Source organism: Somniosus microcephalus, chromosome 23 (assembly GCF_052327205.1).
Source record: "Somniosus microcephalus isolate GS21.2 chromosome 23, FLI_Smic_1.0, whole genome shotgun sequence".
Lineage (NCBI taxonomy): Eukaryota > Metazoa > Chordata > Chondrichthyes > Squaliformes > Somniosidae > Somniosus > Somniosus microcephalus.
In genome coordinates this window covers 39,708,909-39,736,427 of record NC_141009.1, presented here as the reverse complement: position 1 = coordinate 39,736,427, position 27,519 = coordinate 39,708,909, and the positions used below count along the sequence as shown (strand labels likewise).

At 46.5% G+C, this 27,519-nt stretch overlaps 1 pseudogene; it reads right to left on the bottom strand.

The window, feature by feature from the left end:
- Positions 1–9,711: 9,711 nt before the first annotated feature.
- LOC147101839 (uncharacterized) overlaps positions 9,712–27,519 on the bottom strand; it is a 33,760-nt pseudogene continuing 15,952 nt past the window's right edge.

Sequence of the window (27,519 nt, the reverse complement as noted above, 5' to 3'; positions counted from 1 at the left end):
AACGGGGGTTGGGAGGATTCAGGAAAGAGTAAAGTTAAAAGCAGCGAGGGAAATGTCAAGGCTCTAGAGCAGAGCAGAGTTTGGGGTAAAAATAAGCAGGGTGGGTCAGGAAGGGACAGAGAGAGTAACAAAGGTAATAGGAAAATAGAAAAAAGTCAAAGCTGAAGAAGGAAAAGCTTGCATTTATATAGCACCTTTCATGGCCACCGGGTGTCTGAAAGCGCTTTACAGCCAATGAAGTACTTTTGTAATGTAATGTAGTAACTGTTGTAATGTGGGAAACGCAGCACCCAATTTGCTCAACACAGCAAGCTCCCACAAACAGCAATGTGATAATGACCAGATCATTTGTTTTGAGGGATAAATATTGGCCAGGACACCAGGGATAACTCCCCTGCTGTTCTTTGAAATGGTGCCTTGGGATCTTTTACATCTATCTGAGAGAACAGATGGGGCCTCAGTTTAACATCTCATCTGAAAGACAGCACCTCTAACAGTGCAGCACTCCACTGGAGTGTCAGCCGAGATTTATGTGCTCAAGTCCCTGGAGTGGGGCTTGAACCTGCAACCTTTTGATGCAGAATGCGAGTGTGCTACCCACTGAGCCACAGCTGACACTAAAGGCATGGGCTCAGAAATTCGGGTCTCCACGGGTGAGTACGCGCTGGGTACTCACCCGTAGGCCCAACGAAAGTGCCGGTTTCGTGCATGCACTGCGCATGCGCGGGAAACGGAAATTCTGTTCCCTTAAAGGAAGGGGTTCAGAGGTCGAATGGGAAATGCTTGCATTCAGAGGGACCTGAGTGTCCTTGTACATGAATCACAGAAAGTTAACATGCAGCTATTGCAAGCAATTAGGAAAACAAATGGTATGTTAGCTTTTGTTACAAAGGGTTTAGAGTATAAGAGTGAAGAAGTCTTACTACAATTATACGGGCATTGGTGAGGCCACGCCTGGAGTACTGTGTACAGTTCTGGTCTCCTTTAACTAAGGAAAGACATATTTGCCTTGGAGTGCAACGAATGTTCACTAGTCTGGTTCCTGGGATGAGGGGATTGCCCTATGAGGAGAGATTGAGTAGACTAGGCCTATATTCCCTAGAGTTTAGAAGAATGAGAGGTGATCTAATTGAAACATCTAAAATTCTTAAGGGGTTTGACAGGGTTAATGGTGAGAAAATGGGGAATCTAGAACACATGGTCACAGCCTCAGAATAAGGGGGTCGGTCATTTATGACTGAGATGAGGAGAAATTTCTTCACTCAAAGGATTGTGAATCTTTGGAATTCTCTACCCCAGAGAGCTGTGGATGCTCAGTCATTGAGTATATTCAAGACAGAGGTCGATAAACTTTTGGGAATTAAAGGAATTAAAGGATATGGGGAGAGTGCGATAAGGTGGAGTTGAGGTAAAAGATCAGCCATGATCTTGTTGAATGGCGGAGAAGGCTTGAATGGCCTACTCCAGCTCTTATTTCTTATGTTCTTCTGAACTTTAAAAAGAAATTTTAAACAGAAATTTCCAAAGATGAAATTAAGAGAACCTGGGAAACTAATATTAAGCGAAGTCGCAAGAGGTAGGGACTCGCACATTGGAAAAATGTAGATAATTCGTACAGAAAGCTACGACCAGAATAAGAAGTTATTGCACCATTACGAAAGAACATGTATGTTGCTGTTCATGTCTATAATAGAGTCCTTTTTAGAAGAACATAATCTGTTATTAAACCATTTCTACAGAGAAATACAATGGGCAGGATTCTGTGTCAGGAGAAACTCCACGGACTACATTCACATTCCATACTAACTGACTAAGAAAGCAACAAATCAACTTCTCCAATTATTTATCACCTTTTTCTTTTCAAAGGTTCCTGATTTGATTCATGAAGACAGATTGCCTTCCATTACAAAAAATCATAGTAATCCCAAGAAAATATTTCATGCAATCAGAACACTGCACTGACTCAAGCAGGTTTATCCTTAAGGACAGCCGAAGAGTTTAGAATTACAACAATCTTCAGAGAGATGTTTTGGCTCTGTTCCGCCATCACAATCATCAGCTGTATATTGTGGAAAGTTATTTAACTAAGGCTATGTTTAACATCCCAGCCAAAAAGTTGAGGCGGTATCTTGCAAACATTTTGAATGGCCTCATCTTTGATGATGTTGCTTTCCTTAAAAATGGTCCAGACGAAGCACAAGAACAACTCATAAAACTTGCTGACACCACCATCAAGATTGGGCTGGCATTAAACCTAGAGCAAGTTAAACATATGCCTCATGCATCAAAGGCTTGACACTTAGTAATGAAATTGTAAAGAAAGCTGATGACTTCATATACTTCAGCTGACAGATGTCACCAACCAAAGGCAGCATAAATATATGCATGTTCCTTGCTTGCACTTTATTCTGGAAGTTTGGAAAGATTTGGAAAGCAAAACTTAATCCCATTGCACCACAAAGTTTAGAAATACTGTACTGTTCTAAGAATTGGATTGCCAAACACACCTCAAATTTCAACCGAATCACACAAATTCCTCCTGTCATAAAACAAAATAGTTTCCATATCACCTAAATTACAAACTATTGGTAGGTATTTTATTTATCGGCACCTAACAACACTCACCACATGGACTGCAGCGGTTCAAGAAGGCAGCTCACCACCATCTTCGCAAGGGCAATTAGGGACGCCCACATCCCATAAACAAATTTTAAAAAAATTCAGTAACCTGAATTTTAGATTCCTTTGGTCATGTCTGAAATCCTTTCCCCTCCTAGCCAGAGGTCATAGACGTTATTGTAAAGGCATAAGTCCCCCTCAATGTATCTGATGTAGAGCAGTTTGGACATTTCTTGGTCTTGGTATTAATGGATGGGTATGGAGCATAGATAGAAATAGCATCCCTTATAAGGTGACCAACTCAGTAAAACAGACAGTAATATTCTATGAGAGTTATTGCTTCATTTGAGAATAGATATTCTGGTTAGTGATATGGTCAGTACAATTGCTTGGAATCATAATCAATTGATTTAGTTTTAAACTACTTTTGTTACAAACATGAAACAGCTGAGCTTTCTGCTCACTCAAGTTACAGTTCAGGTTGAATAGCTTAATTAATTTTGCATCATACTTCAGAATGCACCTTTGGGGTTCCATCTTGATGCCCTGGTCAAAATTTTCTTTGTCAGTCTTGTGTTCTTGATTTTCACCAGACAACCAAATCTCATCAATCAGATATTATGAGCAATTGTCATAATTCTTATTTCTTCAATAGCAATGTAATGTGTTATCGGCAGATTTGGGGGATTTGAGCTTAGGAACATGGAAATTTCTGGACGAAAAAAGAACATGGTCCATCTAATTTGCCTTCTACCATCCTGGTAGTCGCATGATAAAATTAAAATGGGGTTGTTGACCAATCATAGCAATCAGTCTTTATCAATTAGTCTACAACAGACCCAGACATGAGGCAAGGAAGAACAAGCTGGTAGAACACTTTGGGGGGTTATAGGTATAAGTCACCTCTTCCTCCCAAGCATGCTATACTTAACTACATGTCATGCCTAAAATATTATTTCCTCTGAACTCTGAGCATTGATATTGAAAATATTGAATCAGAAACTTAGGGGCGAATTATAAACCCCAAGAACGAGTGGGTTGGGGTTGGGTGGAAAGCACAAAGAGTAGAAATTACAAGCACGACTGCAGCCTGCCGTCAACGTGCCAACTTCCGTGTTTAACCGAGGCGTGTTTGGCCATGCACGAGTAATCCGCTCGTTGAAGGCGGATTGATCATCACAAAAGCAAAATACTGCGGATGCCGGAAACCTGAAATAAAAATAGAAAATGCTGGAAATGCTCAGCAGGCCAGGCAGCATCTGTGGAGAGAGCAACCTTTCATTCGTCATCGACCCGAGACGTTAACTTTATTTCTCTCTCCACAGACGCTGCCTGACCTGCTGATCGATCATTACGATGGGCGTTGTGATCATTAGGACATGATAATGAGGCGATTTTCAAATGATTTCAACAGGGATTTGAATTTAACATCTCCAGTTTCCCCGGGCTCAGGAAACTCGGCAGTTTAATGGAGACGAGACTGAACGGCACTTCATGGGGATATTTAAAGTTCAGATTGCCCGATATCAATAAAGGCTCAATGCTTACGGCTGCTTTGTCAGTTCCCTCGGGCAAACATTTTTGCAAAGAGTTCTTGTGAAAATAGAAGTTTTTGAAGTTTGTAGGCTTTCAAGTGGACATCAAGATGGGGGCGCCATGGGATAGGACAATGGACGATGAATACAATCACCATCTGCGGCAGCGGCATTGTACTGTTATGGGATCTGCAGGTGCACGAGAGAGCTGCACAAGAGAGAGGCGCACAAGAGAGAGGTGCACAGTAGAGAGATGCACAAGAGAGAGGTGCACAATAGAGAGGTGCACAACACAGATCTGGAGAACAACAGAGAGCAGAACAAAATGGAGAATAGCAGGGAGTAGAACAGAGTGGATAACAGCAGGGAGGAGAACAGCAGGGAGAGGAACAGAGTGGATAACAGCAGGGAGGAGAACAGCAGGGAGAGGAACAGAGTGGATAACAGCAGAGAGGTGAACAGCAGGGAGAGGAACAGAGTGGATAACAACAGAGAGGAGAAGAGCAGGGAGAGGAACAGAGTGGATAACAGCAGAGAGGAGAACAGCAGGGAGAGGAACAGAGTGGATAACAGCAGAGAGGAGAACAGCAGGGAGAGGAACAGAGTGGATAACAGAAGAGAGGAGAACAGCAGGGAGAGGAATAGAGTGGATAACAGCAGAGAGGGGAACAGCAGGGAGAAGAATAGAGTGGATAACAGCAGAGAGGGGAACAGCAGGGAGAAGAATAGAGTGGATAACAGCAGAGAGGGGAACAGCAGGGAGAAGAATAGAGTGGCAAACAGCAGAGAGTGGAACAACAGAGTGGCTGAGGTCGCACGAGGCACTATCCACGTGAGAGGATCTACAGAGAAAGGCTCAGCTTCCTTGACCAATCTAAAGAGCAGTGCTTCCACAGGCTAAGATTGACATGGCGGCTGGTCGCAGACATCTGCTGCATCCTTCAAGAAGAGCTGCTCCCTGCTGGACCTGGTGGCCACACATTGCCTGTCGCTGTGAAAGTTACCAATGCCTTTAATTTCTTTGCCTCTAGCTCTTTCCAGTGCGTCTCCAAAGACATCTCGAGGGTCTCTCAGTTGGCTACAGATAAATGTATAAGACAAGTCATGGATGGATTGTTTGCCAGGGAGTCGACTTCTGCCAACTTCCACTGTGCCGACAATAGTCAGAATGAGTGGGCACTCAGATTCGCTTCTCTGGTTGGCTTCCCACAGACACAGAGTGCCATCAATTGCACACACATGGCAATACGAGGACCACCAGATCAACCAGGAGGTTTTATCAACTGCAAGGGATTTCATTCCATCAATGTACAGCTGGTGTGTAACCACAAGAAGAGGTTCATGCAGGTGTGCACCAGATTCCCTGGGAGCTGTCATGATGCTTTTATACTGCGGCAGTTCAACATTCCAAACCTCTTCTTCCAGGAAAAAATATTAAGGGCTGGCTCGTAGGAGACAAGGGATACACTGTTCAAACTTAACTCATGACACCTGTGAATGAGGCCCCCCCAACCCCACAGTGAAGGGCAAGAGCGCTACAACGAGAGCCACATGACCACCAGGCATGTCATCGAGCAAGCCATCGGAAGGTTGAAGATGTGCTTCAGGTGCCTAGATAGGTCTGGAGGCGTCCTTCAGTACTCGCCAGCGAGGGTCTCCAGAATAGTAGTGGTGTGTTGCGTCCTGCACAACATTGCACAGCAGAGAGGTTTCCCGGTGGAGGACGACCAAGGCGCTCATCAAGCATGTTCTGATGAGGAGAACATCAAAGAAGAGGAGGAGGAGGAGGATGAAGACGATGAGCATTATGAAGATGGGTGTAGGGGGGCATCTTTTCTGTGGTTTACGGTAATTTACCTGCCTTTACCCGGTTTACGGTAATTTACCTGGTCAAGCAGCCTTTTCGTTTTACAGACTGAGACCAATACCAAACAGTGGTTTCGAGTCGCTAAACCCACCCTTCCAGTTCGGACTGGAGGACTTATAATTAATGATATATTAAAACGGACAACTGGTCTGGATGTGAGAAAATCAACTTTTATTACACTAAAGAAAACTACACCACACAATTTTAGTAATCACTGTACAATTGCTTAAATGGGGAAGACAGATGGCAAAATGAGGGATAAATGGCTACAATGTTAATTGAACAATCTTAGCAATTTCCCTTAAATTACCCCCCCCCCCCTTTAACTCCTTACTAGATTGCCTTGCTGAGGAGTCAGAAACCTGCTCACCTGTGGTCCAAGGAAGTAAGAGAGAGATAGCTTCTCAGGAGCTATCTTTATATCCTGCCAGCCCCTGCTGTTTGGCGCTGAAAGGGTCTGTGTGCAAATTGGCGCCCAAAAGTTCGAATACACAAGAGAAAGGCTGTGATTGGCTGATTCAAATAAAGCTTGATGTGGTTTGAATGTGTCTATATTCTGGGGCCGAAGTGTTCCCACCAACATCTGGAGTTTCTGGGCTAACCAAAGGGGACACACCTGAATAATGGGTGATTCAAAACCCATTCATTCCAAACTGTTCTCTTTCAAAAGTCCTTTTCCGGAGTTTCGATGTGTCTCATTATGTGTAAGTGGTGTTGAATGGGGTTGGATTTCTGTGTAAACAGAAGCCCTTTGTCCTGTGGTCAGTCTCAAGTGGTTTAATCCCTTATGTCAACAACCTGCAGTTTCAATAAATAAACATTGTCTCTGTAGAGAAGGGAAACTCCCTGGTTTGATTGACAGGTCTGACTGCCATTGCGTGACCCTCCCATTTACACAGACACTTCGAGCTGCTTCTCTTGTCATTTTTGGCCATGCTTTTCTGACGGCCATTTTCAGACCTCTTTGCAATATACACAGTTCGAAACTCAGAGGTACCATTTTAATCTTAAAGTCCTGATGTTGTCCAAGAGTTCTGGGTATGCTTTTAAAACATTGTCCAACCCAGAGACAATTCAAATCACACAATTCTTCGTCCACGATGTGGACCAATATTTTCCGATCTTCAGGGATTTAGGGGATTTTTGCGAACCCCTACATGGGGCATCCATCACCAAACTAGCAGCGTAAATTGCTCCCCAGGAATGCCAGGGATGCCTGAATAGCTTGAAGGTGCAGCTAGTGGTGACTCAGATAGGAAAAAATGGCCCAGAAATTCGGGTTGGGGGCTTCCCGCGGGTGCAAGCCCCCGAGCTGCACTTACCTTGCGCGCCGGCCATTGAGCTGTGGGCCCGCGTGGGATTCCGATCCTGGGCCTGCTCCAACTGCCGGCGCGCAGTGCTTGCGTATCCCAGGAGCGCAGTTAGTTCGAAGCGTCCCCTGGGATCACGTGGGCCATGGAGAGCCAATGGTAGCAGGGAATGCTTCATTCATAAATTTGACAGGAAGAGCTGTCAAACCTATAAATACTATAAGCCCCAAAACATAACTTCAAATAAATTTTAAAAAAACATCACATTTTTAAAATAACTATAAATTACATGAAATAACTATTTTAAACAATAATTTAAATTTTTGAAAAAAATAATTACATTTTCTAACAGGGCTAAAAATAAACTTACCTTTCTTTAAAGTATTTAAAAATAATAAACCTGTGGAAAAAATGTTTTAATTTTAATTAATTCACCACTTACCTTGTTAAAAGCAGGCCTTGCACCTGCTTTTTAAAAGTGTAACCGCTGGAGACTTACCCTCCCGGAAAAAGCTGCAAAAAAAACGTAAGTTCGATGTGCACGCGCTGCCTCTCCGGCGCACGCATTCCACCTGTCAACCCCTTCTTTCAAGGGAATGGAAGTTCCGGTTTCCCGCGCATGCGCAGTGCATGCACGAAACCGGCACTTTTGTTGGGCCTACGCGTGAGTACCCAGCGCGTACTCACACGTGGGGACCCGAATTTCTGGGCCGATATAAAATGAAATCCTCCGCCCCACTCCTACTACCACCACCACTGCAAACCCCCACCCTCCCTTTGTACAAAGCAATCCTTCAACCACACATACACTCATACACATCCACGCAATTGGTTCCGTCATGTATTGACATTCATCATGATACAAGTGAAAGGGTGAGTTATCACTCAGCATGCAATAATGGCAGAGTCGTGGAGGTGGTGCTAAATCAATAGATTTAATGTGCCGTTATAAATAAAGGAAACTTAACAACATAACATTTTGTCATACACCAAAGTGCTTATCCTTGGTGAATTACAATTTCTTTAACTTATGCTTCCTACCGCTTCTATGTGGTGCATTCCGTGTGGCTGCAGCAGAAGCAGAGGCAGGCTGCTCAGATCCCTGCCTCGACTGCTAAGATGCTTTTGGCCTATAACCCCTGTGTTTCGGAGCCCCTGAGGGCCCCGCCAAATGCTGCTCCACCTGTACCTGTGCAAAGGCAGGCTTGGCCGTCGGGATATGAGGCAGCATGTTGGGTACTCGCTGAGGGGGGCGGGGGCAACAGGTGAGAAGTGGGAGCGTTTTGAGTGGAGTTTCTACTTCCATGTCCCCTTTTGCCATCATCCCTCCCCTGGGCCAGTGCCACGTCACTCCTACCACTCTCCTGTAGAGCAGTTTGTGAAGATCAGTGACGTGTTGTAAGGCCATGGATAAGGTATTCGCTGACGACACTAAACTAGGAGGAGGGGTGGGCTCTGATGAGGATGTCAGGAGGCTACAGTGCGATTTGGACAGGTTGGGGGAATGGGCGGATACGTGGCAGATGCACTATAATGTGGATAAATGCGAGGTTATCCACTTTGGGGGTAAAAACAGGAGGGTGGATTATTATCTAAATGGCAATAGATTGGGAGATGGGGAAGTGCAGAGGGACCTGGGTGTTCTTGTGCACCAGTCACTGAAGGAGAGCATGCAGGTGCAACAGGCGATTAAGAAGGCAAATGGTATGTTGGCCTTCATATCAAGGGGGTTCGAGTATAGGAATAGGGATACCTTACTACAGCTGTACAAGGTGCTGGTGAGACCGCATCTGGAGTATTGTGTACAGTTTTGGTCGCCCCATCTGCGGAAGGATGTTCTTGCCATGGAAAGAGTGCAGCGGCGATTCACCAGGCTGATACCTGGAATGGCGGGAATGACCTACGAGGAGAGATTGAATAGTTTGGGCTTGTACTCACTGGAGTTTAGAAGATTGAGAGGGGATCTCATCGAAACATATAAAATTATGGCAGGCCTGGACAGGCTGAATTCAGAGAGAATGTTTCCAATGGCAGGGGAGCACAGAACCAGGGGCCACAGTCTAAAAATAGCGGGCAAATCATTTAAAACAGAGATGAGGAAGAATTTCTTCACTCAAAGAGTGGTGAGCCTGTGGAATTCCCTGCCACAGAGGGCTGTGAAGGCTAATTCAATAAATATTTTCAAGAGAGAATTGGATATATTTCTGAAGGCTAAGGGGATTAAGGGTTACGGAGAAAAGGCGGGGACGGGGTACTGAACTGGTAAGATCAGCTATGATCTCAGACGAAGATCAGCCATGATCTCATTGAATGGCGGAGCAGGCTCGAAGGGCCGAATGGCCTACTCCTGTTCCTATCTCTATGTTTTAAATCTATGTTTTTAAATCCTGTTTAAGGAGGCAGACATCTCCTGCACAGCTGTGATCACAGACTGCAAAGACTCATTTGAGAGCTGTGCTTGAAGTTCCACGGAGGCGGCCACTCTCTTCACGGCAGGCTTTCCCATAATTAACTACGCATCAATCCACTACTGTTCGAGTTGGACTCCTCCATCCTCTCCGCTATTGTGGGGAGTGTGCCCGGCGCGTCTGTCTGTACCTCGCAAAGTTGCTGCTGTACCTCTATCATTCTCCTGCTCAATGATGGCCGCCGGGGTTCAGCATCTGTGTCCAGCTGAGCAGAGCTTGGAGAGGACTGCGCCCCCCCCGACGCGGACTCTCCACAGCTCTCCCTGCCGTCAGTGTCTGCTCGTGCTCACTTGTGAATTCTGAATCATCAGGTGAAAACCCAACTAACTGTCTAAGTGGGCCCACCGAAGTGGGAGTATTTGTGCTGGTGCATGGCTGACTGTCCTGTGATGGTGCACCCTCAGAAGGAATGAGGTCCTCTGAGGAATCGTCCTCATGCATCTACACCAACTCTAGCCCTATGCATGAAGGCCCTGGAAGACAAAAGAAAAGGATGTGAATTAGTCCTGGCATAAAAAAAAAACAATCTTGACAATCATGATACATAGGCTTCTCATAGTTCAGGCATTGATGAAATAAAGTCAGCCTATGTGTCAGAGATATTTTTAATTCTGTCACCAGGCAACTGCGCGTTCCCAGTCTCTTCATCCCCGACTGAGAGGGACGCAGATGTGCCACTTATCTCCATGACCTCCTCCTCTGCATTGGTAAGCTGCACAATTTGTGGCGGGCCGCCTCCAGTCCACTTCCTCGCCCTTGCGTTTTATGCTTTCTTCTCCGACAGGGGACGAAAGGACAGACCTGTGAGTGACTGAATTTCACGTAGTTACCTGATGGATGGGGTGCATTCGGTGAGGGTGAATATCAGACAGGTGTTATCACCTTACATAAGGATTGGGGTGAGTGGCAGCGGTAGATGGGTACATGGGGAGATGAGGAAGTGCATAGAAAGAGAAGGATGGGTGGGCTTGCAAGGTAAGTAGGTGTGAGGAGTTATGTGGTGGAGTAGGCTTGACAAGGCAGAGTGAGGGGGTGGAGTGATACACAGAGTAGGATGTAGGTGAATGTGTAACTGTACTCACCTTTCCTAGTGCTGAAACTGAAGTGGGTGTGAGGAATGATGTGATGGAGTAGGCTTGGCAAGACAGGGGCCGGAATTTTCAGAGGTAAGAGTGGGTGAGTTGGAGGCGTGGGGGGGAAGTGAAAGTTGTGCAAATGTAAAACCCGACCCCAACCTGCCCATTTTCACCTTTCGCTCGGGTGGGACAGGGGCGTTGCAGGGCTGCCAACCCGCTGCCAAGAGGCGGGTTGGCAATTTAAATATGATAATGAGGCCTGAAGCTTCTACTTTAACCTGCTTTGCCGGTTTTACTGCAGGCGGCCGGGGATCCCGGGGCTCGGGATTCCTGGTGGCTGCAACGAGGTGGCCTCAGCCTTGGAGAGCAATCCTTGTGGGTCAGGAGGAGCAGGAGTACTTCCTCCCGGCCCCTCAAGCTCCCCCATCATCAGCCCGCACCCCCTGGGTGCGGCTGGAACCCGGCAACATCCAGCTCAGATTGAGGGGGGGAAAAATTCAATGATTCAATCAAGGCAAAATGGGTGAATCCGACCCACTAACTTTACTTCCCCATTCCACACACGTAATTGCCCACCCACCACTTCCCCCCACTCCCCCCACAGCTTAGAATCTGCATTTGCATTAATATCGGTGCCTTGGACTTCGTTTTTGAGAAGCGATCAAAATTTCTGCCCTATCAAACCTTGAATTGCTGTGGATACAATCAGTAGGCCTCAATTCAGCAAAAAAAAATTTGGATTAATACAGCACCTTTAATATTTTAGGACATCCCAAAGAGCTTTACACTCAATGAGGTACTATTGAAGTGTAGTTGTTGTATCCGTGTGTTAATAGAGACACGGAATGCAGGAGTTGGTTTAACAGGTGTTTACTGAACAAAGTCTGGAGGTGAACTAAAAGATACAAGTCGCTATACAGGCTTATATACCCGAGTGGTCACTACCGGTATCACAGTACACAGGGGCTCTTAAAGGTACATACACTACAATTCCTCCCCTTTTAGATAATTAGTACATAACATTTTAAGTAATCATTAATTAACATGTTTACAAGAACAATAATCTACACATTTGCTGCAGTTAATCAATTATAAGTCAGTCTCTCTGGAGGCTTCCTGACTCGGTCCGGTAGTTTTCGGTGGTGTAGTAGGTTCTTTTGGCAAGGTCGATTCGGCTTGAATGCTAGTGTCGGGTTCATCTGGTTCCAGTATCACCGGATCAGAGGTAGATACCATGGGTATCTCTGCTTCATCATTAGGCGTATAGAGTTGTGGTGTAGGTTGTCCCTTTTCGGATGACTCTATGATCTGGTCAGCATGGCGCCTTATTATGCTTTCACCAATGTCCACAGTATACATCAGCGGTCCTAGTCGTGTGCAAGTAGTTCCAGGCTGCCATTTCTTGGTACAGTAGTCCCGGGCCAAAACTTGTTGACCTATCTGGAAGTTTCTAGTTGGCCTTTCATTCATGCCTTGAAATTGCCGGTTCTCTACATCCCTTCTGATGTTTGGCTTGATCAAATCCAGCCGGCATCTTAGTCTTCTATTGAAAAACATCATGGCGGGAGTTTGGTTTGTAACCACATGTGTTGCATTCCTGTATGCAAACAAGAAGTTATCTACCTTATGTTGTAGATTTATGTCTTCATTACCCATGGCCTTTATGGCCTTCTTGAAGGTCTGGACAAACCTTTCAGCTAATCCATTGGTGGCGGGATGGTATGGGGCGGACGTGTAGTGCTTAACCCCATTGTTTTTTAAGAACTTCCTGAATTCTTCGGACACAAATTGCGGCCCATTATCAGAACAGATCTGTTCAGGCAGCCCATTCCTGGCAAATATGGTCCTTAATACTGTGATGGTTTTTTCCGTGGTGGTGGAGGACATCTTTATTACCTCCGGCCACTTGGAGTGTGCATCAACCACGATTAAGAACACTGAGTCCATAAATGGACCAGCAAAGTCGATATGTACCCTTTGCCATGGAGATGAGGGCCACTCCCATGGATGTAGAGGGGCTTGTGGTGGGGCAATTTGGACCTTCTGGCATCCTAGACAGCTCTTGGTCATTTCTTCAATGTCTCCATTGATACCTGGCCACCACACAAACGCTCTGGCTAGGTTCTTCATTTTCACTCCACCCAGATGCCCCTCGTGAAGCTCCTTTAGCACTTTATCCTGGAGTTTGGGTGGAATCACCACTCTGGATCCACACATCAAGGTTCCTCGGCACACTGACAGCTGTTCTCTTCTTTGCGAGAATGCTGGTAACAGTGGTTCGCCATTGTTGTGTATGTACCTTTAAGAGAATAACTGGTCTCAGACTGCAGTACCGGCAGTGACCACCCCTGCATAAAAGGTGCTAGAGAGCCTCTGTTGGTTAGTTTCGTTTATGCCTTTCACCAGTAAAGATCTCTTTGTTTCTCTCCTGCTAGTCCATGTCTCAATCATTCACGGACTTAACACTGGCGACAAGTTCGAAACGAACTTACCTGCAACTCAGCAGCAGCTCCGACGACGTGTTGAAGGTCGGAGCCAGAAGAAAGAAGAAAAAAAAAAAAATAGGCCATTGAAACTCGAGAAACGGGCGTCGACCGTCAATCATCGATTTCAAAACTTGCAAGAGAGACTGTCCAGAGCCAGGCTGGGTTCCTCGGTCCGTGGTTTCCCAACTAATCGGGCTGGTGGCAGGTAGTGCTCTGATCCTTCCTGGGCTGCAACGGGGCCGGGCAGCGAGTCGGGAAGCAAGGAGAGAGAGAGAGGGTGGAGCATACAGGGCGCGGCCGGTGTTTCGAAGCTGGGCAGCGTTCGGACCTCAGAAGAGGGAGGGAAGTGTCCCAGAGGGTCCGCTCCACGACGGGAAGATAATAAAAGAAAACGAATTAAGATTTAACGCGCAGGAAACCGTGGAAAGCAGCGCTAACAACAGCGGGGAAGAAAGAAAAGCGCGGGAGGCGCCATTTTGTTAAATCGGAGAAGAAGGCAAAGCGCGGGAGGCGCCATTTTAGATTTGCAAGATGCCGAAGACTGGCTGTATCACTGCTTTTGATAATACATTAGAGGACTGGACCACGTATGTGGAAAGAGTCGAGGTATATTTCGAGGCAAATGAAATAGCGGAGGGGAAAAAGGCATCAATATTGCTAAACGTAATCGGCGCTAGAACGTACGGCCTATTGCGGGATCTGATTACTCTAGCCAAACCGAAGGCGAAGAGTTTTAACGAAATTGTTGCTGTTCTACAGGAGCACTTAAACCCTGCACCGCTGTTGATAGCAGAAAGATTTAAATTCCACAGGAGAACTCAGCACAAAGATGAGAGCAATGCTGAGTATCTTACGGAACTACGCAAGCTATCAAAGCAGTGCCAGTTCGGAGCAGGACTGGCAGATACCCTACGGGACAAATTTGTCTGTGGACCCCTGAGTGAAGGAACACAGAAGAAGTTACTCGCAGAAAAAGAGCTGACGCTAGATAAGGCTTTCAGCATGGCAGTATCGTATGAAGCAGCAGCCAGGGGAGCTGCAGAAATTCAACAAAAACCACAGGAATACAGGACCCACGAAATGACACAGGGATTTGCAAATTGTTATCGCTGCGGCAGAACTAACCATGACCAGAAGGACTGCTGGTCCAAAGACAAAATATGCAGACAATGCGGGAAGATTGGACACATTGCACGAGTTTGTAGGTCTGGGTAGAAGACCAGCGACAACAAAAAGGCTACTAAGGAACCGTACAAGAAAGTACAAAAGATGACGGACAGTAGTTCCGAAGACCAGATGAGCGATGGTGAATCCGAGAACAGGAGATTAAGCTGTCTCAAACTTCACAATGTAATCGCAAAAGAGGATCACCGAACCATTTGGGTCACCCTCACGATAGCAGGGTCCCAAGTTAAAATGGAATTGCATACAGGATCAGCGCTAACCGTCATGAATCGACGAGACTATGAGCGGCTATTTCCACACATACCCTTGAGAGAGACATCCATCGTCTTGACGACGTATACGGGGCAAAAAGTATACCCCAGAGGAAAAATAAGGGTGCCTGTCGAATACAATGGCAAGAAAATACGGAAATTGTATCTCTACATACTGCCAAATGGTGGACCACCGTTATTGGGACGGGAATGGATCAGGAAGATAAACTTAGATTGGCATTCCATTCATGCAATGATGGTGGACGGTAAAAAAGATGAAGATGTCACTCCTGGACGATTGTCAACAATCTTAGCTAACGCCAAAGAGGTATTTCAACAAGAACTGGGCACGCTTAAAGGCGTAACCGCCTCATTAAAAATAGAAGAGAATGCAGTTCCCAAGTTTTTCAAAGCGAGACCGGTACCATATGCAATTCGTCCAGCCATCGAGGCAGAGCTGGAGAATCTGGAGAAGGCGGGCGTGTTGTCTAAGGTCGACTGGAGCGAGTGGGCGACACCCATCGTTCCTGTCATGAAGAAAATGTTAAGCAATAAGTCCGGAGAGCCAAGGAAGATTCGCATCTGTGGGGATTTCAAGGTGACGGTGAACCCTGTCCTTCACACAGTACAATATCCTCTTCCAAGGATAGAAGACATCTTCGCCTCACTGTCTGGAGGGAAGCGTTTTACAAAAATTGACCTAGCACAAGCATATTTGCAGATGGAGGTTGAAGAGTCCTCTAGGAAGTATCTCACGATAAGCACTCACAAAGGTCTTTACCAATATCATCGATTGGTATTCGGAGTAGCATCGGCTCCGGTGATATGCCAAAGAGCGATGGAACAAGTCCTGCAAGGGATTCCGGGGACTCAGTGTTACTTGGACGACATCCTTGTAACAGGTGAAGATGACAGTGAACACCTTAACAACCTAGAACAGGTGCTTACTAGACTACGGGAACATGGGCTGCGAGCCAACCGCCCCAAGTGCGAATTTTTTAAGAAACAGATATCGTATTGTGGCCACGTGATCGATGAAGAGGGGTTACATAAGTCCCCTGACAAAATTGAAGCGGTTGTTAAGGCCCCAGCACCTGAAAATGTGTCGCAACTGAGGTCATTCCTCGGGTTGGTGAATTACTATCATAAGTTTTTGCCGAATTTGTCGACAATTCTGCATCCACTGAACGTCCTGCTACGAACGGGGGTAGCATGGAAATGGGGCGATGATTGTAAACGTGCTTTTCAGAAGAGTAAGGACTTAATCACTTCGAAGGAAGTATTGGCTCACTACAACCCAGCACTGCCAATCAGGCTGGCGTGTGATGCGTCTCCCTACGGCATTGGGGCGGTACTGTCACATAAATTCCTTGATGGTTTGGAGAGGCCGATAGCTATTGCGTCACGCTCGTTAACCTCTGCCGAGCGTAACTACGCCCAGATTGACAGAGAGGCCCTCAGCCTAGTGTGGGGGGTGAAGAAGTTCAATCACTATCTGCACGGTCAAAAATTTACTCTACTAACCGATCATCAACCTCTTGTCTCCATTTTCAACCCTCAGAAGGGCGTACCGATAATGACAGCACAATGGCTGCAGAGATGGTCCCTTTTCCTAGGGGCACACCAATATGACATCGAGTGCAGGGGAACTAAACAGCATGGAAATGCTGATGGATTGTCACGTCTACCGTTGCCGACGGTGGAAGAAGAAGACCTTGCAGTGGATCCAATGGAGTTATTCCACTCGACCATAGTCGAATGTCTCCCTGTGACGAATGCAAACATAGAAAAGGAAACACGGAATGACCCGACGTGATCACGGGTCTATGATTTAACGGTGAAGGGATGGCCAGCACATGGTGAACCACTGCTGCCAGCATTTTCGCCAAGAAGAGAACAGCTGGCAGTGTGCAGAGGAACCTTGATATGTGGATCCAGAATAGTAATTCCACCTAAGTTGACAGATAGAGCGCTCAATGAGCTTCATGAGGATCATCTGGGTGGGGTAAAAATGAACAGCTTAGCCAGAGCGTTTGTGTGGTGGCCGGGAATCGATAGAGAAATCGAAGAGATGACCAACAGCTGTGCAGGATGCCAGAAGGTCCAAAACGCCCCACCACAAGCTCCTCTGCATCCATGGGAGTGGCCCTCATCTCCATGGCAAAGGGTGCACATTGATTTTGCTGGTCCCTTCATGGACTCGATGTTTTTAATTGCAGTGGATGCACATTCCAAGTGGCCAGAGGTAATAAAAATGTCCTCAACCACCACGTAAAAAACTATCGCAGTTTTACGAACCATATTCGCCAGGAATGGGCTGCCTGCACAGATTTGCTCTGACAATGGACCACAGTTTGTGTCTGAAGAGTTCCTGAGGTTCTTAAAGAACAATGGTGTTAAGCATTACACATCTGCCCCATATCATCCAGCCACTAATGGATTGGCCGAGAGGTTTGTCCAAACATTCAAGAAGGCTATCAAGGCAATGTGTAATGAAGATATACCCCTACAACACAAGGTGGACATCTTCTTGTTTGCCTACCAGAATGCGACACATGCGGTTACCAACCAAACTCCAGCCATGATGTTCTTCAATCGAAGACTACGATGCCGCTTGGATTTGGTTAAGCCAAACGTCCGAAGAGATGTGGAGAACAGGCAGTTTCAGAATATGAATGAAAGGCTGACCAGGAGTTTTAAGATAGGTCAACCAGTTTTGGCCCGGGACTACCGCACTGAGAAATGGCAGCCAGGAACGATTTGTACATGACAAGGACCTCTCATGTATACTGTGGACGTTGGGGAGAGCATTGTAAGACGCCATGCTGACCAGATTCTAGAGTCACTGGAAAACGTCAACTCCACACCACGATCTGATACACCTGGTAATGAAATCGACGTTCCAATTGCAGCTACCGCAGAACCGGTAATATTGGAAGCAGATGAACCAAACAACGACATTGATTCCGACTCAACATTGCCAGAAGAACCTGATACTCCAAAGAGGCGTTATCCAGACAGAATCAGGAAGCCTCCTCAAAGACTGAACTTATAATTGCTTAAACTTAACCAATGTATCTAACAACAGTAATTGTGATTGTAATTCGTTATCATTAGTTGTTAAATGAATGTTATGTACTGTTTATCTAAAAGGGGAGGAATTGTTGTGTATGTACCTTTAAGAGAATAACTGGTCTCAGACTGCAGTACCGGCAGTGACCACCCCTGTATAAAAGGCGCTAGAGAGCCTCTGTTGGTTAGTTTTGTTTATGCCTTTCACCAGTAAAGATCTCTTTGTTTCTCTCCTGCTAGTCCGTGTCTCAATCATTCACGGACTTAACAGCCATGTGCTGGCCATCCATTCACCGTTAAATCGTAGACTCGTGAGAGAGTCAGGTCATTTCTCGTTTCCTTTTCAATGGTAGAATTTGTTACTGGTAGACATTCTACTATGGTTGAGTGGAACATCTCCACTGGGTCCACTGTAGGTGCCTCTTCTACTGTTGGCAACGGTAGGCGCGATAAACCGTCAGCATTCCCATGCTGTTTTGATCCTTTTTATTCTATGTCATATTGGTGTGCCCCTAGGAAAAGGGACCACCTCTGTAGCCTTTGCGCTGTCATAATGGGAACGCCCTTTTTAGGGTTGAATATGGAGACGAGGGGTTGATGGTCAGTCAACAAGGTAAATTTTTGTCCGTGTAGGTAATGGTTGAATTTCTTCACTCCCCACACCAGGCTGAGTGCTTCCCTGTCGATCTGCGCATAGTTACGCTCAGCTGAGTTCAATGAGCGTGATGCAAAAGCTATCGGCTGCTCCGAGCCATCAGGGAATCTATGCGATAATACCGCTCCTACGCCGTAAGGGGATGCATCGCACGCCAGTGTGATTGGCAGTGATGGGTTGTAATGAGCCAACACTTCCTTGGACGTGATCAAGCCTTTGCATTTATGGAAGGCACGTTTACAGTCTTCGCTCCATTTCCAAATTACTCCCGTTTGTAGCAGTGCGTTAAGAGGGTGCAGAACAGTTGACAAGTTCGGTAAAAATTTATGATAGTAATTTATCAATCCCAGGAACGACCTTAATTGTGAGACATTTTCAGGTGCTGGGGCTTTTATGACCGCTTCAATTTTTTCAGGTGACTTATGCAACCCTTCTTCGTTAATTATATGGCCACAATATGATATTTGTTTCTGGAGAAATTCGCACTTGGGGTGATTTGCTCGTAGGCCCCGTTCTCTCAGCCTAGTGAGCACCTGCTCCAAATTGGCAAGGTGCTCGTTGTCGCTTTCTCCTGTTACAAGGATGTCGTCTAGGTAGCATTGAGTCCCCGGAATCCCTTGCAGGACTTGCTCCATAGCTCTTTGCCAGATAGCTGGAGCTGATGCTATTCCGAAAACCAGTCGATTGTACTGGTACAGGCCTTTGTGTGTGTTTATTGTGAGATACTTTATAGAGGCCTCCTCAACCTCCATCTGTAGATATGCCTGTGCCAAGTCAATTTTGGTGAAACGTTTCCCTCCGGATAGTGAGGTGAAAATATCTTCTATCCTTGGAAGAGGATACTGTATCGTGTGAAGGACCGGGTTTACAGTCACCTTGAAGTCCCCACAGATGCAAATTTTTCTCTGTTCTTCAGATTTATCATTATTCAACGTTTTCTTCATGACCGGGATGATGGGTGTTGCCCACTCACTCCAATCTACCTTGGATAACACGCCTGCTTTTTCCAAATTCTCCAGCTCTGCCTCGACTGCTGGACGAATTGCGTATGGCACTGGCCATGCCTTAAAAAACTTGGGAATTGCCGCATCTTCCACTTTTATTGAGGCGGTGACGCCTTTCAAGGTTCCTAGTTCCTGTTGAAACACTTCTTTGGCGTTAGCCAAGATGTCTTTTAATCGTTCAGGTATGACGTCATCATCATTTTTTTTCTTACTGGTCACCGTCAGTGCCTGAATGGAGTGCCAGTCTAAATGTATCTTCCTGATCCATTCACGTCCCAACAACGGTGGACCACCATCTTGCAGAACGTATAAATACAACTTCTGTATTTCCTTGCCGTTGTATATAACAGGCACCTTTATTTTCCCTCTGGGGTATACTTTCTGCCCCGTATATGTCTTCAAGATAATGGATGTGTCTTTCAAAGGCATATGCGGAAATAGCCGCTCGTAATCCCGTCGACTTATGATGGTCAGAGCTGATCCTGTATCTAGCTCCATTTTAATTGGAGACCCCGCTATCGTGAGGGTAACCCAAATGGTCTGGTAATCTTCTTTGGCAATTACATTATGTAATTTGAGACAGCTTAGTCTCATGTTTCCGGATTCGCTATCGCTCTTCTGGTCTTCGGAGCTACTGGCCGTCATCATTTGTACCTTTCTGTACATTTCCTTATTGATTTTTTTTCTGTCAGTGGATTTTTTGTTTCCAGATCGGCATACACGTGCAATGTGTCCCATCTTTCCGCATTGCCTGCATGCTTTGTCCTTGAACCAGCAGTCCCTCTGGTCATGGGTGGATCTGCCGCAGCGATAACATCTCTCGAAACCCCGTGTCATTTCATGGGTGCCGAAGTCCTGTGGCTTTTGCTGTATCTCTGCAGCTCCTCTTGCTGCTGCTTCGTATGATACAGCCACACTGAAAGCCTTGTCCAGTGTCAAATCTTTCTCAGAAAGTAGCCTTTTCTGTGTTCCTTCACTTAGGAGACCGCAGACGAATTTGTCTCGTAGAGAATCTGCCAGTCCTGCCCCGAATTATACATAAGAACATAAGAACATAAGAACATAAGAAATAGGAGCAGGAGTAGGCCAATCGGCCCCTCGAGCCTGCTCCGCCATTCAATAAGATCATGGCTGATCTGATCCTAACCGCCAATCTACTATCACAGAACTATCTCCTGAATCTACCAGAATTAGACACATGAAATAGGAGCAGGATCAGGCTACACGGCCCCCGGGCCCGCTCCGCTACCCACAGGGCCATGACCGATCCGAACCTAGACTCATGTCCAAATTCCTGCCCGCTCCCCGTAACCCTTAATTCCCTTTACTTCTAGGAAACTGTCTATTTCTGTTTTAAATTTATGTAATGATGTAGCTTCTACAGCTTTTTGGGGCAGCATATTCCATGGACCTACCACCCTCTGAGTGAAGTAGTTCCTCCTCATCTCAGTTTTGAAAGGGCAGCCCCTTATTCTAAGACTATGCCCACTAGTTCTAGTTTCACCCATCATCGGGAACATCCTCCCCGCATCCACCTGATCCAACCCCTTCACAATCTTATATGTTTCAATAAGATCGCCTCTCATTCTTCTGTAGATCCAATGGCAGTGCTTTGACAGCTTTCTTAATTCGGTGAGGTAATCAGCGTTACTTTCATTCTTGTGCTGATTCCTCCTGAAGAATTTGAATCATTCCGCTATCAGCAGCGGTGTTGGGTTTAAGTGCTCCTGTAGGGTATCAACAATCTCCTTAAAATTCTTGTCCATCAGTTTGGCTGGAGTGATTAAGTTTCGTAACAGCCCGTATGTCCTTGCGCCCATCAGATTTAGAAGTACCGATGCCTTTTTATCATCCTCTACTTCATTCGCTGTGCAATATACCTCCACTCTTTCCACATATGTGGTCCAATCCTCTATATCACTATCGAAAGCAGTAATATTGCCAGTCTTAGGCCTCCTGAAAATCAAAAATGGCGCCTCCCGCGCTTTCCTTTCTTCCCTGCCGAGAAAAAATGGCGCCTCCCGCGCTTTCCCGCCGCTGCCGCTGCTGACAACGCTGTTCTCCGCGGTTTTTATTTGCACAGATATTTTTAATAGTTGGAGACTCGTTCCCGCCGGACTCTCTGGGACTTTTCCCTCCCTCTGCTTGGTCCGAACGCCGACCTGCTTTGCAGCGCCGGCCGTCTCCCGAGTGCTCCACCCTCCGTCTCTGTTTGCCTCCGCCTTCTGACTCGCTGCTCGGCCCTGCTGCAGAGCCACCCGATCGAGCCCCAGCCCGCCGCCCAGGAAGGATTAGTGCAGTACCTGCCACCAGCCCGGCTAGCTGGTGAAACCACAGTTTTTTTTTTCTTCGAACTTCGTCTGAGGAATCGATCTCCTTGAGGTGCTGCCGAATTGCAGGTAAGTCCGTTTCCAATTCGTCGCCACTGTTGTATCCGTGTGTTAATAGAGACACGGAATGCAGGAGTTGGTTTAACAGGTGTTTACTGAACAAAGTCTGGAGGTGAACTAAAAGATACAAGACGCTATACAGGCTTATATACCCGAGTGGTCACTACCGGTATCACAGTACACAGGGGCTCTTAAAGGTACATACACTACAGTAGTCACTCTTGTAATGTAGAGAAACGCAGCAGCCAATTTGCACACAGCAAGATCCAACAAACAGCAATGAGATAAATGACCAGATCGAGGGGGTAAAATTCGGTTGCTTTGCGCCTCCCGTTAGTGCCCTAAGAGGGTGCTAATGGGGCGGAAAGCAACTAGCACCAGTGCGCGGCGATGTTTGCACCGCTCGCGAAATTGACCAGACATTTTGCAGTGGTGCTAAACACTACCGCCACGATCTCCTGCGCCCACAGATCGTAACATCAGTCGAGCGTGCAATGCCCCAGTAGCGCCCTGGACCGGATATTGAGTGGTGCCCCCTGTCTTTCCACCTGCCTCTAGCAATGACAGGTTGAGGGGAGCGTTTTGCAGTCGAGAAGGAACTGGGGCAGCGCTATTTAAAGGCGACCGCATCCTGCCTTTTTTTGTCGGCGACATTTTTGCACCACGCATTCTGAGAGAAAGAGAGAGACTTCTGGAGAGATTCAACGCTGTGTGAAGGAGTTTTGGGTACTGAGCAGCACTTTGCAGGTTCATTTTGATTTGACCTTCCTTGCATCGATTTAGAAAAGACTGTGGGGGCTGCACTCGGAGCTCTTTCCCTGAGCCTCTCCATTGTTCTTTCCAGCAGATTTGATGTATAGGTCTCTCCAGGCTGAGATTCAAGGCTGCAATGAGCAGGGTGTGGATGGAGAGCAAGATCGACCCTCCCCTTTAAGAACTGGCCGGCGCCCGTGTGTCTGTGTTCCATTGCTGACTGACATCACATGAGCTTTGCCAGCGCTCTGAGGTAGCGCCTCGCTCCTCGGCGTTAGCGCCTTAAGAGGGGTGTGTAGCGCCTGATTTAGCACTTGAATCACCTCCAGGGGCGATAGAAGCCAAGTTTGCAGTCGGAGGCGATAATTAGCGCCAGGCGCTAAACCTTGCGCTGAACAGACTGCTGTGGCGAGACCTGCAGGTGCTCAACTTTGCCGGTAATTGCGCCCCCAACGGGACGATACCAAATTTCTCCCCCAAAGTGTTCTAGTGATGCTGCTTGAGGGATAAATATTGGCCGAGACACCAGAAGAGCTTGTCACATCTTCTATGAATAGTGGAATCTTTTACATCCACCTGAGAGGGTGAATGGGGCCTAGGTTTAATGTAACATCCAAAATGGCAGCACCTATGACAGTGCGACACTCTCTCAGCACCGCACTGAACTGTCAGCTCGGATTACATGCTCAAGTTTCATGAAGTGAGGCTTGAACCCATGACCTTGAGGTTCAGGGGTGAGAACGCTACACTGAGCCAGAGCTGACACAAAGGGGGGAGTTTTAACATTGAATAGTGCCTGGGTTTAGGTGCGGGGTGGGTGTTAAATTCGCCGGAAATGTCAGCGTGTCTGGTAGTCGGCTCCAATGCGCTGATATCCGGGTTTAACTCAGGCACTTTCGGCTGTGTAACCTCCTCCAGAGAAGTGGGTTAGAGATTTGTACATTTAATCAGTGTATTACAATGATATTTTAACTGACATTTACAATTAATAGCGTATGCACGGGTTTCCTGAGCTTCCTGAAACTCACTAATTGGAAGCAAAGCGAGAAGACTGAACAGCAATTCATGGGGCTTATTAAAGTCAGGCATACAATAGGAATAAATGCTCAATGCTCACAGCTGCTTTCTTTATCTCCCACTTGGAAAGGGTTTGTTGAGAGTACTTGTGGTGAGAGGCTAACTTCTGCATTTTGGAGGTATTGAGACTTGAGATCAGGATGGGTGGCGCCATGGTTGCCTTAGATTGGCCCTTAGACGAGGAGCAAGATGTGTGGTGTATGTGCCTTCAAGAGCCCCTGTGTACTGTAATGCCGGTAGTGGCCACTCGGGCTATATAAGCCTGTATAGTCTCTTGTATCTGTTAGTTCACCTCCAGACTTTGTCCAGTAAACACCTGTTAAACCAACTCCTGCATTCCGTGTCTCCATTAACACATGGATACAACAGTGGCGACGAATTGGAAACGGACTTACCTGCAATTCGGCAGCACCTCAAGGTTATCGATTCCTCAGACGAAGGTCGAAGAGAAGAAAAAAAAAGAAAAAACTGTGGTTTCACCAGCTAGCCGGGCTGGTGGTAGGTACTGCAATAATCCTTCCTGGGCGGCGGGCTGGGTCTCGATCGGCTGCCTCTGCAGCTGGGCCGAGCAGCGAAGGCGGAGGCAAACAGAGACGAAGGGTGGAGCACTCAGGAGACGGCCAGCTCTGCAAAGCAGGTCGGCGTTCGGACCAAGTAGAGGGAGGGAAAAGCCCCAGAGAGTCCGGCGGGAACGAGTCTCCGACTATTAAAAATATCTCTATAAATAAAAAACCGCGGAGAACAGCGACAGCGGGGGGAAAGCGCGGGAGGCGCCATTTTTTTTCTCAGCAGGGAAGAAAGGAAAGCGCAGGAGGCGCCATTTTTTTTTCAGGATGCCTAAGACTGGCAATATTACTGCTTTCGATAATGATGTAGAGGATTGGACCACATATGTGGAAAGAGTGGAGGTATATTGCACAGCGAATGAAATAGAGGATGATAAAAAGGCATCGATACTTCTAAATCTAATGGGCGCAAAGACATACGGGCTGTTACGAAACTTAATCTCTCCAGCCAAACCGATGGACAAGAATTTTAAGGAGATTGTTGATACCCTACAGGAGCACTTAAACCCAACACCGCTGCTGATAGCGGAACAATTCAAATTCTTCAGGAGGAATCAGCACAAGAATGAAAGTAACGCTGATTACCTCACCGAATTAAGGAAGCTGTCAAAGCACTGCCAATTCAGAGCAGGACTGGCAGATTCTCTTCGAGACAAATTCGTCTGCGGTCTCCTAAGTGAAGGAACACAGAAAAGGTTACTTTCTGAGAAAGATTTAACACTGAACAAGGCTTTCAGTGTGGCTGTATCATACGAAGCAGCAGCAAGAGGAGCTGCAGAGATACAGCAAAAGCCACAGGACTTCGGCACCCATGAAATGACACAGGGTTTCGAGAGATGTTATCGCTGCGGCAGATCCACCCATGACCAGAGGGACTGCTGGTTCAAGGACAAAGCATGCAGGCAATGCGGAAAGATGGGACACATTGCACGTGTATGCCGATCTGGAAACAAAAAATCCACTGACAGAAAAAAAATGAATAAGGAAAAGTACAGAAAGGTACAAATGATGACGGACAGTAGCTCCGAAGACCAGAAGAGCGATAGCGACTCCGGAAATTAGCTGTCTCAAATTACATAATGTAATTGCCAAAGAAGATTACCAGACCATTTGGGTTACCCTCACGATAGCGGGGTCCCCAGTTAAAATGGAGCTAGATACAGGATCAGCTCTGACCGTCATAAGTCGATGGGATTACGAGCGGCTATTTCCGCATATACCTTTGAAAGACACATCCATTATCTTGAAAACATATACGGGGCAGAAAGTATACCCCAGAGGGAAAATAAGGGTGCCTGTTGTATACAACGGCAAGGAAATACAGAAGTTGTATTTATACGTTCTGCAAGATGGTGGTCCACCGCTGTTGGGACGTGAATGGATCAGGAAGATACGTTTAGACTGGCACTCCATTCAGGCAGTGACGGTGACCAGTAAGAAAAAAAATGATGATGACGTCATACCTGAACGATTAAAAGACATCTTGGCTAACGCCAAAGAAGTGTTCCAACAGGAACTAGGAACCTTGAAAGGCGTCACCGCCTCAATAACAGTGGAAGATGCGGCAATTCCCAAGTTTTTTAACGCAAGGCCGGTACCATACACAATTCGTCCAGCAGTCGAAGCAGAGCTGGAGAATTTAGAAAAGACGGGCATGTTATCCAAGATAGATTGGAGCGAGTGGGCAACACCCATCGTCCCGGTCATGAAGAAAACGTTGAATAATGATAAATCTGAAGAACAGAGAAAAATTCGCATCTGTGGGGACTTCAAGGTGACTGTAAACCCGGTCCTTCACACAATACAGTATCCTCTTCCGAGGATAGAAGATATTTTCGCCTCACTATCCGGAGGGAAACATTTCTCCAAAATTGCCTTGGCACAGGCATATCTACAGATGGAGGTTGAGGAGGCCTCTAAAAAGTACCTCATGATAAACACACACAAAGGCCTGTACCAGTACAATCGACTGGTTTTCGGAGTAGCATCAGCTCCAGCTATCTGGCAAAGAGCTATGGAGCAAGTCCTGCAAGGGATTCCGAGGTCTCAATGCTACCTAGACGACATCCTTGTAACAGGAGAAAACGACAATGAGCACCTTGCCAATTTGGAGCAGGTGCTCACTTGGCTGAGAGAACGGGGCCTATGAGCAAATCACCCCAAGTGCGCATTTTTTCAGAAACAAATATCATATTGTGGCCACATAATTAACGAAGAAGGGTTGCATAAGTCACCTGAAAAAATTGAAGCGGTCATAAAAGCCCCAGCACCTGAAAATGTCTCACAATTAAGGTCGTTCCTGGGATTGATAAATTACTATCATAAATTTTTACCGAACTTGTCAACTGTTCTGCACCCTCTTAACGAACTGCTACAAACGGGAGTAATTTGGAAATGGAGCGAAGACTGTAAACGTGCCTTCCATAAATGTAAAGGCTTGATCACGTCCAAGGAAGTTTTGGCTCATTACAACCCATCACTGCCAATCAGACTGGCGTGCGATGCATCCCGTTACGGCGTAGGAGCGGTATTATCGCATAGATTCCCTGATGGCTCGGAGCGTCCGATAGCTTTTGCGTCACGCTCATTGAACTCAGCTGAGCGTAACTATGCCCAGATCGACAGGGAAGCACTCAGCCTGGTATGGGGAGTAAAGAAATTCAACCATTACCTACACGGAGAAAAATTTACCTTTTTGACTGACCATCAACCCTCGTCTCCATATTCAACCCTAAAAAGGGCGTTCCCATTATGACAGCGCAAAGGCTACAGAGGTGGTCCCTTTTCCTAGGGGCACACCAATATGACATAGAATACAAAGGATCAAAACAGCATGGAAATGCTGACGGTTTATCGAGTCTACTGTTGCCAACGGTAGAAGAGGCACCTAGAGTAGACCCAGTGGAAATGTTCCACTCAACCATAGTGGAATGTCTACCAGTAACAAATTCTACCATTGAAAAAGAAACGAGAAAATGACCCGACTCTCTCACGAGTCTACGATTTAACGGTGAAGGGATGGCCAGCACATGGCGAACCACTGTTGCCAGCATTCTCGCAAAGAAGAGAACAGCTGTCAGTGTGCCGAGGAACCTTGATGTGTGGATCCAGAGTGGTGATTCCACCCAAACTCCAGGATAAAGTGCTAAAGGAGCTTCACGAGGGGCATCTGGGTGGAGTGAAAATGAAGAACCTAGCCAGAGCA